The sequence below is a fragment of the Benincasa hispida genome, chromosome 4 (genome assembly GCF_027475165.1).
Source record: "Benincasa hispida cultivar pf3 chromosome 4, pf3_genome.v1.1, whole genome shotgun sequence".
Lineage (NCBI taxonomy): Eukaryota > Viridiplantae > Streptophyta > Magnoliopsida > Cucurbitales > Cucurbitaceae > Benincasa > Benincasa hispida.
Window position 1 is genome coordinate 69,841,935 of NC_143481.1, and position 11,097 is coordinate 69,853,031.

Sequence of the window (11,097 nt, forward strand, 5' to 3'; positions counted from 1 at the left end):
CACACCCCGCCCCAGATTACTCTCTTAACCTGGAAAGAAGTATGACTGCAATAGTTACCAGCCTAATGTCGCCACTTACTACCTAACTTAACCTCTTAACCTGATTCAAACCCTGAGTGTGTCTAGTTGCTGAGGTTGAATTTCCGAAAGGGAATTCCATAGGAATCGAGCTGGAGAGTGAAGAATCTTGCTGAAGGTCGAGCTCTCAGGTAAGCTTGGGCCAGTCTTGATTATTTGAGGATTCCGACCAAACCATAAGTAATTCTAGGCTAAAATTTTAAGATAAGCTTGCTAAGATATTTTAGAGCAAGTTTGTAGAAGGAAATTTTTTGAGAAAAAGCCTGAAAAATTAATTATTAAAATTGTAAGTTGAATCTAGAATCTTGAACAAGCAGGCAACTGCTTTGGTTGAACAAGCAAGCAGCATGAAGGGCCAGACGGTGATGTTGAACGCACATGTTGAGGGCTGAGTTGCATGCATGGGATAAGTTGGTGCAAGGTTACGCTGCAGCATGAGGTGTGCCACTAGGTAAAAGCATCGAGTATGTGTTGATGTGCCACAAGTTAGGCACATAAGCTAAGCGATTGGTGAAAAGGTTTCCATACAATGGTCAGTCGGCGTGGGCTGGAAACTTGAATGCATAGAAGGCTTGAATGCCTAAGGCAAGACATGAATGCATGGTGACGGACGCATGGTGAAGAAGTTGCTGCCTAATCAAGTTAAAGCTTGAGAATTTGGCTAAGTACTCAATGCATATTGGTGTTGGGCGTTGGAGGGTTGACATCAAAGACTGTGAGTGACTCTAAATGTTTTCTAAAAGCTTTATGAATGATTGTTCAACTTATGTTTATTGAACATACTTATATGATGTTTACTATGCATTGATTGTGATGTGTGAAAGAATGGCTAAGTGTTTCACTAGCTATAAATAGGCAATAGCCCTAGGTGCTATTGAGTTACTAATCCTAGTAGAGCTAGGGTTGTGCCGTAAGAAGTATGAGAGTCTCAGTATTGAGGGACCGGAGGAGAAGGTACTTGAGCCAAGGACTAGATATGAGTTGGAACTGGAAGTCGGGCTATGAGAGCTTATGGCTATTTGGACTTGGACAGAGTAGCCATACACCTCAGGTGATGAATAGAGAAGTCACACCTTGAGGGGAGACATTGACAGAGGAGTCATGTCTTAATCCTGGGAGCCATACCTCATGTGTTGAACAGAGGCGTCACACTTGAGGAAGGTGTTGGACAGAGGAGTCACACCTTAACCCTAGGATTGGTTGAGTAGAACTAGGTGAGGGTAGTGGACGACCGTCATCACACCTTAACCTAAGGATTACTTAGAGTAGAAGGTTGGAGTAGGGGTTTCCTTCCCTAACCATACAGTGAACCAATGGGGATGGAGTAGAGAGTAGAGCTTACAAGCCACTTTCAGATGAGAAATAGCCGATTATATTCTAGTGCGAATACATTGTGATGTATTATGTTGCACTATGTTTTATATACTTACTGTTTATTAAGCTATGCTCAATTTAAGCTTTCAATATTGATTTCCAGCTTCAATGCATAGTTTATTTTAAAAGCTAGTCACTCACTGGGCTTCTAGCTCATGTTTTCAAATGTAACGACCCTACTTTCCTACTTATTTCTAGGATGCTACTTCATGCATGCATAGGCTTAGCCGTACATTTTCTTTTAAACCATCAAATAAAAAAGCCAAAATTTTATTTAATAGTGCTCAAATGAGCAAAGATAAGAAAACAGAATTAAATAATAATAAATAAACTAAAACAAAAATAAAATAAAATAAAAATTTACTGTTCAGGATACCCCTAAACCCAACTTTAAAATGAAAACAATTAAATAGTCAAATAATAAAATTAATAAATTTTGCATAGAGTTTAAAAAGCCTATCTCCTAAACCAGACTCCAAAAAAACATGATATTAAGTGCTTCAGTCAGTCGTCCTAATGGCCAGGTCACAGATCTCTCTCTTATCGCCGGTCTGTCATTACCCTTACCTGAAAAATAGGGAAATAAAATGGTGAGTATAAAAGTGGGCCCATTCAGTGATCTGCATAACGGGTTCGACCCGAAGGCACGCAAGGTCACAGGCATAAACACAAGTGGTGAATCCTGTAACTAATTCCTCAGATAGGCATAAGCATGCAATCAAGGCCATGAATCAGCATAGTTACCCATACATCGACTTTATCATAGTCTACTCATACACCTACCTTAGCACATTATCCCAGTCTACTCATACATCAAGCCTTATTACATTGTCACAGTCTACTCATACATGACATAATTTTTCAAAGTAAACCACTTACCTCAAGATAATGAACTGTCCCAAAACAAACCCTCACTCCGTTCGAAAACTTCCTTCACCGCCACACATTCCTGAAAACAAATTCCATAGGTGAAGGTTGGCTTAGGCTCAAGAATCCTAAATGACAATGGGCTGCCAAAAAAAGGAACTGAACTTTCCCAACAGACAAATCGGTCGGAACTACCGCAATCTTACAGCGACCAGAACCGGCGACAGGCGAACGGCGCTTAGGGTTTAGACCGGCAGCTGGCGGACGGAGAACGGAGACGGAAGAAAACGATCGAAGAACTCGGCGCGACTGGAACGACTGGAATCTTGCGCTGTTGGAGACCCACGATCGAGCGGGTGGAGGCGGTCGAAGCTTCAAGTCGTCGAAATGACCAGAACCTACGATCGATCGACGGACGGGGAAGAAAAGGCGATCGGCTCGCCGCTCGTCGCTTCGGTTCGACGGACAGGGAAGAGAGAAAAAAACGATCGGCGAGACGTGTTGGGTTGAGGAGCGAGGAAGCGGCGTCGGACGAGCACTGTGAAGGCGCTTCGCGAGTCTGGACGCAGGAAGAAGAAGAGAAGAAAAAAATTTTGTTTTCTCTTTTTTTTTTTTTTCCTTTTGCACGCAACCCAAGGTCCCCAAATCTCATTTATAACCCTAATTCCCTTTTTCCTTCTCCTAAATTAACCATAACTCTTTTTAAATAAATGTACAAATCTTTGGGACGTCACATTAAATGTTTCCCCTCCCCCAGGTAGTGGTCAATTCCCAGAAGACGTCTCTGGTGTTGCTCTGCCATTCAAGACTTAGGTTGATGGAAGACAGAATTGTTGTTTTACTTTATGTTTGCACACATGTGTGGGTGTTCAGGGACTAGGATATGTTGTTGGGCTCATTGTGTAAAAGTTGTATGTTGTAATGTAAATAGTCCTGTAAACCTTATGTTATGTTAATATAATAAAGTTCTGGTTAAGCTATGCATTGAATGTTGAGATTGTATGTATTCAGGGTTTGAATCAGGTTAATGTTAGAGTGTAATAACATGCAGCGGAAGAATCAAGGATCCATAAACATTCATATTCACTAATTTTTGCAGAAACTAAAGCATGCTCATCTAAATAAGAGGGTTTTAGATCATACCTTTGTAGAACTCTTCAAGATCTTAATCAAATAGCAACAATCTTCTCCAAAGATCACCATGAACTACCTCAAGATCTTCTCCACTATCCTCTTGGAGCTTTAGACCGAGTTGTGGGACTCAAGAACAACTTGAAGCAATATAAAACCGAAGGAGAAGCTCACAGCACCCAGTTTTTGAAGAACTCTTCTTCAGTCAAAATTTTCTCTCAAAATTTCTGTAGAATGCATGCCTCCAAATCACTCCATTCTTCTTTATTTATTGCAGATGAACATGCAAAGAAGAAATGTGCATGGCTTGCAGCTCATGCTTGGAGTTTAATGAAGAAGAGGAAGTGGGCTTTATGTGAGCATGAAGAAGATGATAATGGAAAACCATTATAGCTTAATGAGACGAATTAAATATTTGAATGGGATTCAAATATAGTTTCTATGAATTAGATTCATAGTTGTTAAATTTAATATAAGTATGATTTATATTAAATGTCATATAAGGGAGAAAAGAAACTATGGCTTATATTGTATGTGATACAATATTAAAACTATGGGTTATATGTTATATTTGATATAACATATAATTTAATATATATATATATATATATATATATATATATAATATGATAAGTTAGTTATCATGTTTATATTTATATTTATATTAATTATTATTTTAATAATAAGAGAGGGAGTTACAACTCCCTTCTCCTTCTTTACGTGGATGGTGGTTATATTTGACATGTAGAAAAGAAAAGGTTTTTTCTTCTTTTTTGCTAAAAGAGTCAAATTTGATCGAGAGAAAAGACAAAACAGTTCTGTCTGTGTGAATTGAATTTTGTTGGTGAACATTTTCAATTCTTTCTTCCTCTCCACAAAATTCCATCAAATCCAAAATAGCCAAAGTCCACCACTCCTGGGTTCTCACCTTGAGAATACTGAGGAAACCTTTGTGGTTGTGTTCGAACTTGTTCAAGTTTTTTTAAAGGAGAAAGTCTTCAAGTGGTTCGTGTTCTATTCGAGGGAAATTCTTGAAGAAAGGTCTTCAAAGGTGAGGTTTCTAAAACCCTTGATAGGTCTTCAATTATGTTGCAATATCAAAAAAGAAAGAATAAAAGAGAAAATGGGAAGTCGGCAGTTGAATCGGTTAAAGATTATTATCAATGCTGTTGGGAGAAGTTGAGGTTTAAAAAGAAGGAAGAAACCAAAAGGGAGGGCAGTGAAGTCTGAATATCAGAAGTGAGGAAGGGGAGCTCTTGAGAGTGGGAGTTCGGAAGTCTCTATCGTGGAGAGTTCATCATAGTGTGTCGCGCATCGTCTACTTCTACTAAGCGATCGTGTAGTAGAGCTCAACAATCGTGTAGCATTTGGTAGGCAATCGTATAGTATTTGGTAAGCGTTCGTGTAATGTTTTGTAAGCGATCGTGTAATACCTTGTACGCGATTAAAGGGTGTTTTATGGGCAATCGTCTAGTGTTGCTCAGCGATTGTGTAGGGACTTTAAGCGATCGTATAGAGTTTTATAAACGATCATTTAGAGTTGTTAAGCGATCATCTAGTCACTGTTTGTCTCTTATCATTTAATAAAGAGTTTGCTCATCATTTAGTTGCTATTCCGGAAGTTTGTACCAACTCGTTACGTTAATAAAGACTTTCAAGAATCAGTATCCTAACAAATTGGTATCAGAGCAATCACCTGGACAAGCATGGTTCAGAAACTTTTTGAGGAGAAATTGAAATTATTAGAACAAGAGATCTTGGGATTCCGAGTCGAAATACAGAAATTGCCAACTATAGAAGAGAATCTGGCATCGTTAGCGAAGAGCATTGAGAGTTTGGGATTGCAGGCAGAGAAACATCAACAAATACTCATTTCTTATGTTACAGAAATGGCCAAGGGAAAGGCAAAAGTAACGGAAGAGGCAAAAAGATCGAATACTCATAATGTGTGCGAAGCAAATAGTTTGGTGAAAACTGCTGAAGAAGATGCGATTTGCGACCGAAGAAAATTCAAGAAAGTAGAAATGCCGGTGTTTAGCGGAAGCGATCCAGACGTGTGGTTATTCAGAGCAGACCACTATTTTCAAATTCATAAGTTGACTGAATCTGAGAAGATGACGGTGGCGATTGTGAGTTTCGACAGAGCCGCATTAAATTGGTACCGGCCGAAGGAAGGTAGAGAGTCGTTCAAAGACTGGGAAAACTTGAATAAAAGGATGTTAGTGCGATTCTGATCTTTAAGAGAGGGATCGATCTATGGAAGATTCTTGGCTATTAAACAGAAACGACGGTGGAGGCATATCAAAATTTGTTCGACAAGTTAGTAGTGCCACTGCCACATCTACTAAACGAAGTTCTTGAGGAGACATTCATGAACGATTTGACGCCATGGATAAAGGCAGAAGTTGAATGTTGGGATCCCACCGGGTTAACACAAATGATGTCGCTGGCACAACGTGTTGAAGATAGAGAAAATGCGCGAGTCGAAGCAGGACGAGCGCGAACATGCGAAGGTAAGTTCCAAAATTCGAACTCTTCAAAACTCAATACTGAAAAATGTGAGTAAATCAGCAAGCGGAATTGAGCCAAAAGAGGGAGAGAAGACTGGAGAGCCATTTTCGATGAGGACCATCACCTTGCGAGGAACATCGAATAATAATAACTAGAGAGAAATTCCAGCAAGAAGATTAACAGATGCTGAATTTCAGTCGAAGAGAGAAAAAGGGCTCTGTTTCTAGTGCGATGAAAAGTACACTGTTGGACATCAGTGCAAAGGGTGGGAGTTGAGAGAATTGAGATTGCTTGTGGTGCAGGCGTTGGGTGAGGAGTGGGAGTTGCGTGAAGATGACGAAGTAAGAAAAGAAATGTTTGAATTGCGTATGCTGACGTTAAGTGAGGAAATTTCATCTATTGTTGAACTGTCAGTGAACTCAATTGTGGGATTGACAAACCCATGAAAAATGAAGATTATAGGGGATATCAAAGGAGAATCGGTAGTGGTGTTGATAGACTGCGGAGCTACACATAACTTCATATCAGAGGGTCTAGCGAATCGTCTGCAGTTGAACATCACAGCCACGACCAATTACGGGATAGTTTTGGGATCTGGAACTACTCTGCGAGGAAAGAGAGTATGCAAAAATGTGGAAATGAGGCTAGGAGATTGGAAAATGTGTGACAGTTTCATACCATTGGAGTTGGAAAGTGTTGACGTGATTTTGGGGATGCAATGGCTACACTCCCTGGGGGAAAACAGAGGTCGATTGGCAGAACCTAACAATGTAATTTGTTCATGAGGGTCAGAAAATTAGTCTGCAAGAGAATCCAAGTCTGACAAAGGTAGGGGTTAGTCTGAAATGTACGATGAAGATATGGGATGAAGCCCTGCGAGTACTTCAAAAGCGTTTGAGGGTGGCTCAAGAGAAAATGAAGAAGACTATAAAAAAGGTAGTTGGACAAACAGAACTTTACCTTGAGGACAAGGTAAAAGTGGAGGGGAGGTAATGATAAGTCTCTAATTATGTTGCAATATCAAAAAAGAAAGAATAAAAGAGAAAAAGGGAAGTCGGTGGTTGAATCGGTTAAGGATTATTGTCAATGCTGTTGGGAGAAGTTGAGGTTTAAAAAGAAGGGAGAAACCAGAAGGGAGGACAGTGAAGTCTGAATATCAGAAGTGAGGAAGGGGAGCTCTCGAGAGTGAGAGTTTGGAAGTCTCTATCGTGGAGAGTTCATCGTAGTGTGTCGCGTATCGTCTACTTCTACTAATCGTGTAGCAGAGCTCAGTGTTCGTGCAACATTTGGTAGGCGATTATACAGTATTTGGTAAATGATCGTGTAATGTTTTGTAAGCGATCATATAGTACCTTGTAAGCGATTGTGGGGTGTTTTGTGGGTGATCGTCTAGTGTTACTCAGTGATCGTGTAGGGACTTTAAGCGATCGTATAGAATTTTGTAAACGATCGTTTGGAGTTGTTAAACGATCATTTAGTCACTGTTTTTCTCTTATCGTTTAATAAAAAGTTTGCTCATCGTTTAGTTGCTATTCCAGAAGTTTGTACCAACTCGTTACGTTAATAAAGAATTTCAAGAATCAGTATCCTAACAACCTTTCATTAGCATGCTGTAATTTATAAACAAATGCATATCTTGTTTCTTGTTTACTGTAAAATTTATATTAAATGAAAAATGGTTTTTGGTTGATCTTGCTTCCATTCAAGGTTCTCTTCTCTAAAAGTTCCTTCATATTAATGTTAATGTATTAAGCCAAGTTGAGTATAATGTTAATGTGTTATATATATGTTAGGAAGAAGGAAAAGTTTCTAAGTATGGGATGATGAACTCTCGAGTAGTATAGAGAGGAATTGACCCTTAGAAGGAAACGAAGAGTCTGTTGCAGTGAAGGCATGCTAGGCTATGTGGCCAAACATGTCAAGTTATGTGGCCAAAAGTCCAAGAAAGGGACATTACGGCTAAGTATGACCCATGAAGTATGGTGAAGGCCATAGAAGAAGTTAAGCTGGCTCTCGTGTGGGTAAGAGTTGGTTGAGGTTGGTAAAGATGTATGCAACCAATCTCATATGAGATTGGTGAGGATAAATGTAGGTGTTGTGCAAGAGGCTTAGTTGCCTAAGCAGGCACTCGGAGAGGATTCTAAGGCAGTGTGTTAGGCGAGTCGCAAAGTAAGTGTTGGCTGAGAGACTTAGAAGTTAACAAACAAGGCTATCATGGATTGATGCAATGATGGATAGGAGTATAAAATGGTCAGAAAAGGTTTGAGTGGAAGCAAACCCTATGAGATGAAGTACAATTGATAAAGATCAACTTAATCATTTGGTTGGTGGGCTAAATGGCAACCTTAGAAGTGTTAACTAAAGATTAATAGGCCAGTTGGCACTTAATTAAGCCAACTCTCCATGCAAGCCTAAGTATAAATAGGCCTTATAAAGAAGGAAACTGTTTTGCCATTTTACCGTGCTAAGGCTAAAGAGTTGCTATGCACTTGAAACTTGATCGCTGTTAAAGATGATTTTGGGCTGCCAGGATGAGATTCAAGCAATTGAAGGTTTAAGTTAAAAGAAATGGTAGAGGATTCAAATCTTAAAGAGTTCTCGGGCTAGCTTGAAAGATTGAAGGATTTCTAGTGTGGCAAGAGGATTTTGATGCTCAAAATTTAAGGTAAGAAAGTTAAGATGTTTATGAGTAAGTTCATAGAAGGAAATTTAGTAAAGATTGGACTAGATTGTAAGTTATTTAATGTGGAAGTTGAAATCTAGAAATGGTGTTGTTGATGAATAAGCAGGCAGTTGCATCTGAAGAATAAGCATGCAGCTGACCGATCAATGGTATGCGATGATGTGCATAAGCATTGGCTTCCATACTTGGCCAATTTTCCTTCACCAAGTGCTCTTTAGCATATTACCCAAGAGCCTTATTTCAATAGGTAGAACTTTCTTCTTTACTTTTCTCATTCTCCAACTTCCCTCACAATATAACATTAACTTATTTTTAATCTTGATTATCATACTAATTACTTACTTAAGTAGAGAAAATAGTGTTTCGAGCTTACAGTAAGGTAACTAAAATAAAGTAAGACCCTAAATGGACATTAGAAGTTCATTCATAATGAAATAGTTAGTCACATAAAGTGTACTCTTCCAAGTAGATTGAATACATAGTAATACATGGAAGGTAATTCTTGACATATAAGAGATTTTGTCACCACGACTCTTGTGTTCAATTAATTTGTTTGAGGATAAAGTTGTTTGGAGATTTTTGTTATATTTAATGGCCAACTGGGAGAATGTAAGTTATTTAATTTATTTATATATGTATATACATATACACATGTATATATGTATATGTGTACATATATGTATACATACACACATATACTTATGTAGATGTACATATACATATATGTATATAATAATTTGAAAATTTTGATTTTCCCTCCTACCATTGGTTAGTGGTCTACTACCCAAAAATCTCTCTTAAGTTATGAGTGGTTACACGGTTAGATTTTTTATTTAAATCGATATATTCCTTATAATTCTTCTCTGTGGAAGAATAATATACGAAGAATTTTTTTTTCTTTTTTCTTTTTTTTACAAAGAGTTTAGGATATCTAGCCTAACAAAAGAAGTTTGTGTTTCCATCAAGACACGAATTAAAGCATTGGATAAGCTAGCAATGGTATAGTCTAACTTTAATTGATATTTCGAATTTGATTTCTATGATTACAAGTATGTAATTTATGATTTTTATCTTACTGTAGGGTCTCCAACCCAACCTTCTTCTTCGTTTTGCCTGTGAATTCTTTCTTTGGCTGTCGTTGTTGGGAGCTTGAGTTGCATAGACCCGCCATGTACGTAATGTGCGAACGGCGAGTGAAAGGTTATGTGAAGAAGGAGATAATTGGAAATGACTTGGTCAACGCCCATAGCAAAATACAAAAGTTAAGCTTAAGGAAAAGAAAAGGGATTTGTCCCACCTTGAAAATTTTAACATTGCTAATAGGGTATATATATAAAGACATGCAAGTGAGCTTTCAAATTGTGGTTGTGGTGGAAGTAAGAACTTTTTCGACACACACATGCGTTGCCGCCATATAATTCGATCAGGCGGGAAAGTGGATTCGGGTAACCTAATCGTTTTTTCATCTGCCCCTTTCTTCTTCTTCTATACACTTATATATTCTCAAATCTAAAAATAGATTTTTTTTTATCAAGATTTTCTTCTTCAAAGCAAGCTTTCCTCCAATTCCATTCCTTTCTTTGGCAAGTGCACGCCTGAGTTTAAAGGTTGTGTAAATGTTGGGAAGTAATAGGCAACCGCGATTTAGCACTGCGGTCGTATCAAATTTTTCTTTCAATGCAGTGGATCTCCCACTACACAACAATGATATACGTTTAGTCCTCAAATTGAAAGAAAATTTGAGCTTCACTCATTCTTCATTCCAAACATCGATCAAGAACGATAAGGTACTTCCAAATCTGTCAAAGTTGGAGCCATTGGACAAATCCAATTATCGATGCTAATCTTAAAAGCTCTTGATCTTCTTTGAGCAATTAAAGGTCGATCACATCCTCATCTCCGACAAATTTGACAAAGATAAGGCTACTACGGTGATTGATTCAAATGTATCCAAAGCCAAAGATCCAAATAGATCCAAAGTTGCAGATCCAACAGAATATGGTCAGTCCAAATCTATTCCTGCCATAGATAAAAAAAAATACGAGAAAGACAACAAAACAATTCAGGGTCATCTTCTCAACCACATGAACAACACATTGTTTGATTTGTTTGTAGTTCAAAAGTCAGTAAAACAATATGGGACACTTTAAAATCCAAATATGAAAGTGGTGATGCACGCCAAAAAAAAGCATGTTGTCGGCAAGTGGGTGCATTTCTAGATAGTGGATGACAAGTTGATTATGGACCAAGTTCATGAGTACGAGAATTTGGTGGCAAATGTAATGATCAAAGGTATGAAGATATGTGAAATTCTCCAAGCAAATGTGTTGCTTGAAAATTTTCCTCATTCCTGGAGCGATTACCATAATCACCTGAAACACAAGAGAAGAGAAGAATTTAACACTGTAGAAATTGATTAGTCACATGCATACTGAAGAAGCCAATCTACAGAA

At 38.3% G+C, this 11,097-nt stretch overlaps 1 long non-coding RNA gene across 2 annotated transcripts; it reads right to left on the reverse strand.

Moving 5' to 3' along the window:
- Positions 1-1,706: 1,706 nt before the first annotated feature.
- Positions 1,707-2,996, reverse strand: LOC120075213 (uncharacterized). Of its 2 annotated transcripts, XR_016528894.1 has the most exons (3): positions 2,515-2,996; positions 2,332-2,401; positions 1,707-2,019 (listed from the first exon to the last, which is right to left on the reverse strand). It is a non-coding gene; the product is annotated as an uncharacterized LOC120075213 (long non-coding RNA). The 2 variants fall into 2 exon arrangements; XR_005481224.2 differs by lacking the exon at positions 2,515-2,996 and having other exon boundaries at positions 2,332-2,468.
- Between the last annotated feature and the right edge of the window lie 8,101 nt (positions 2,997-11,097).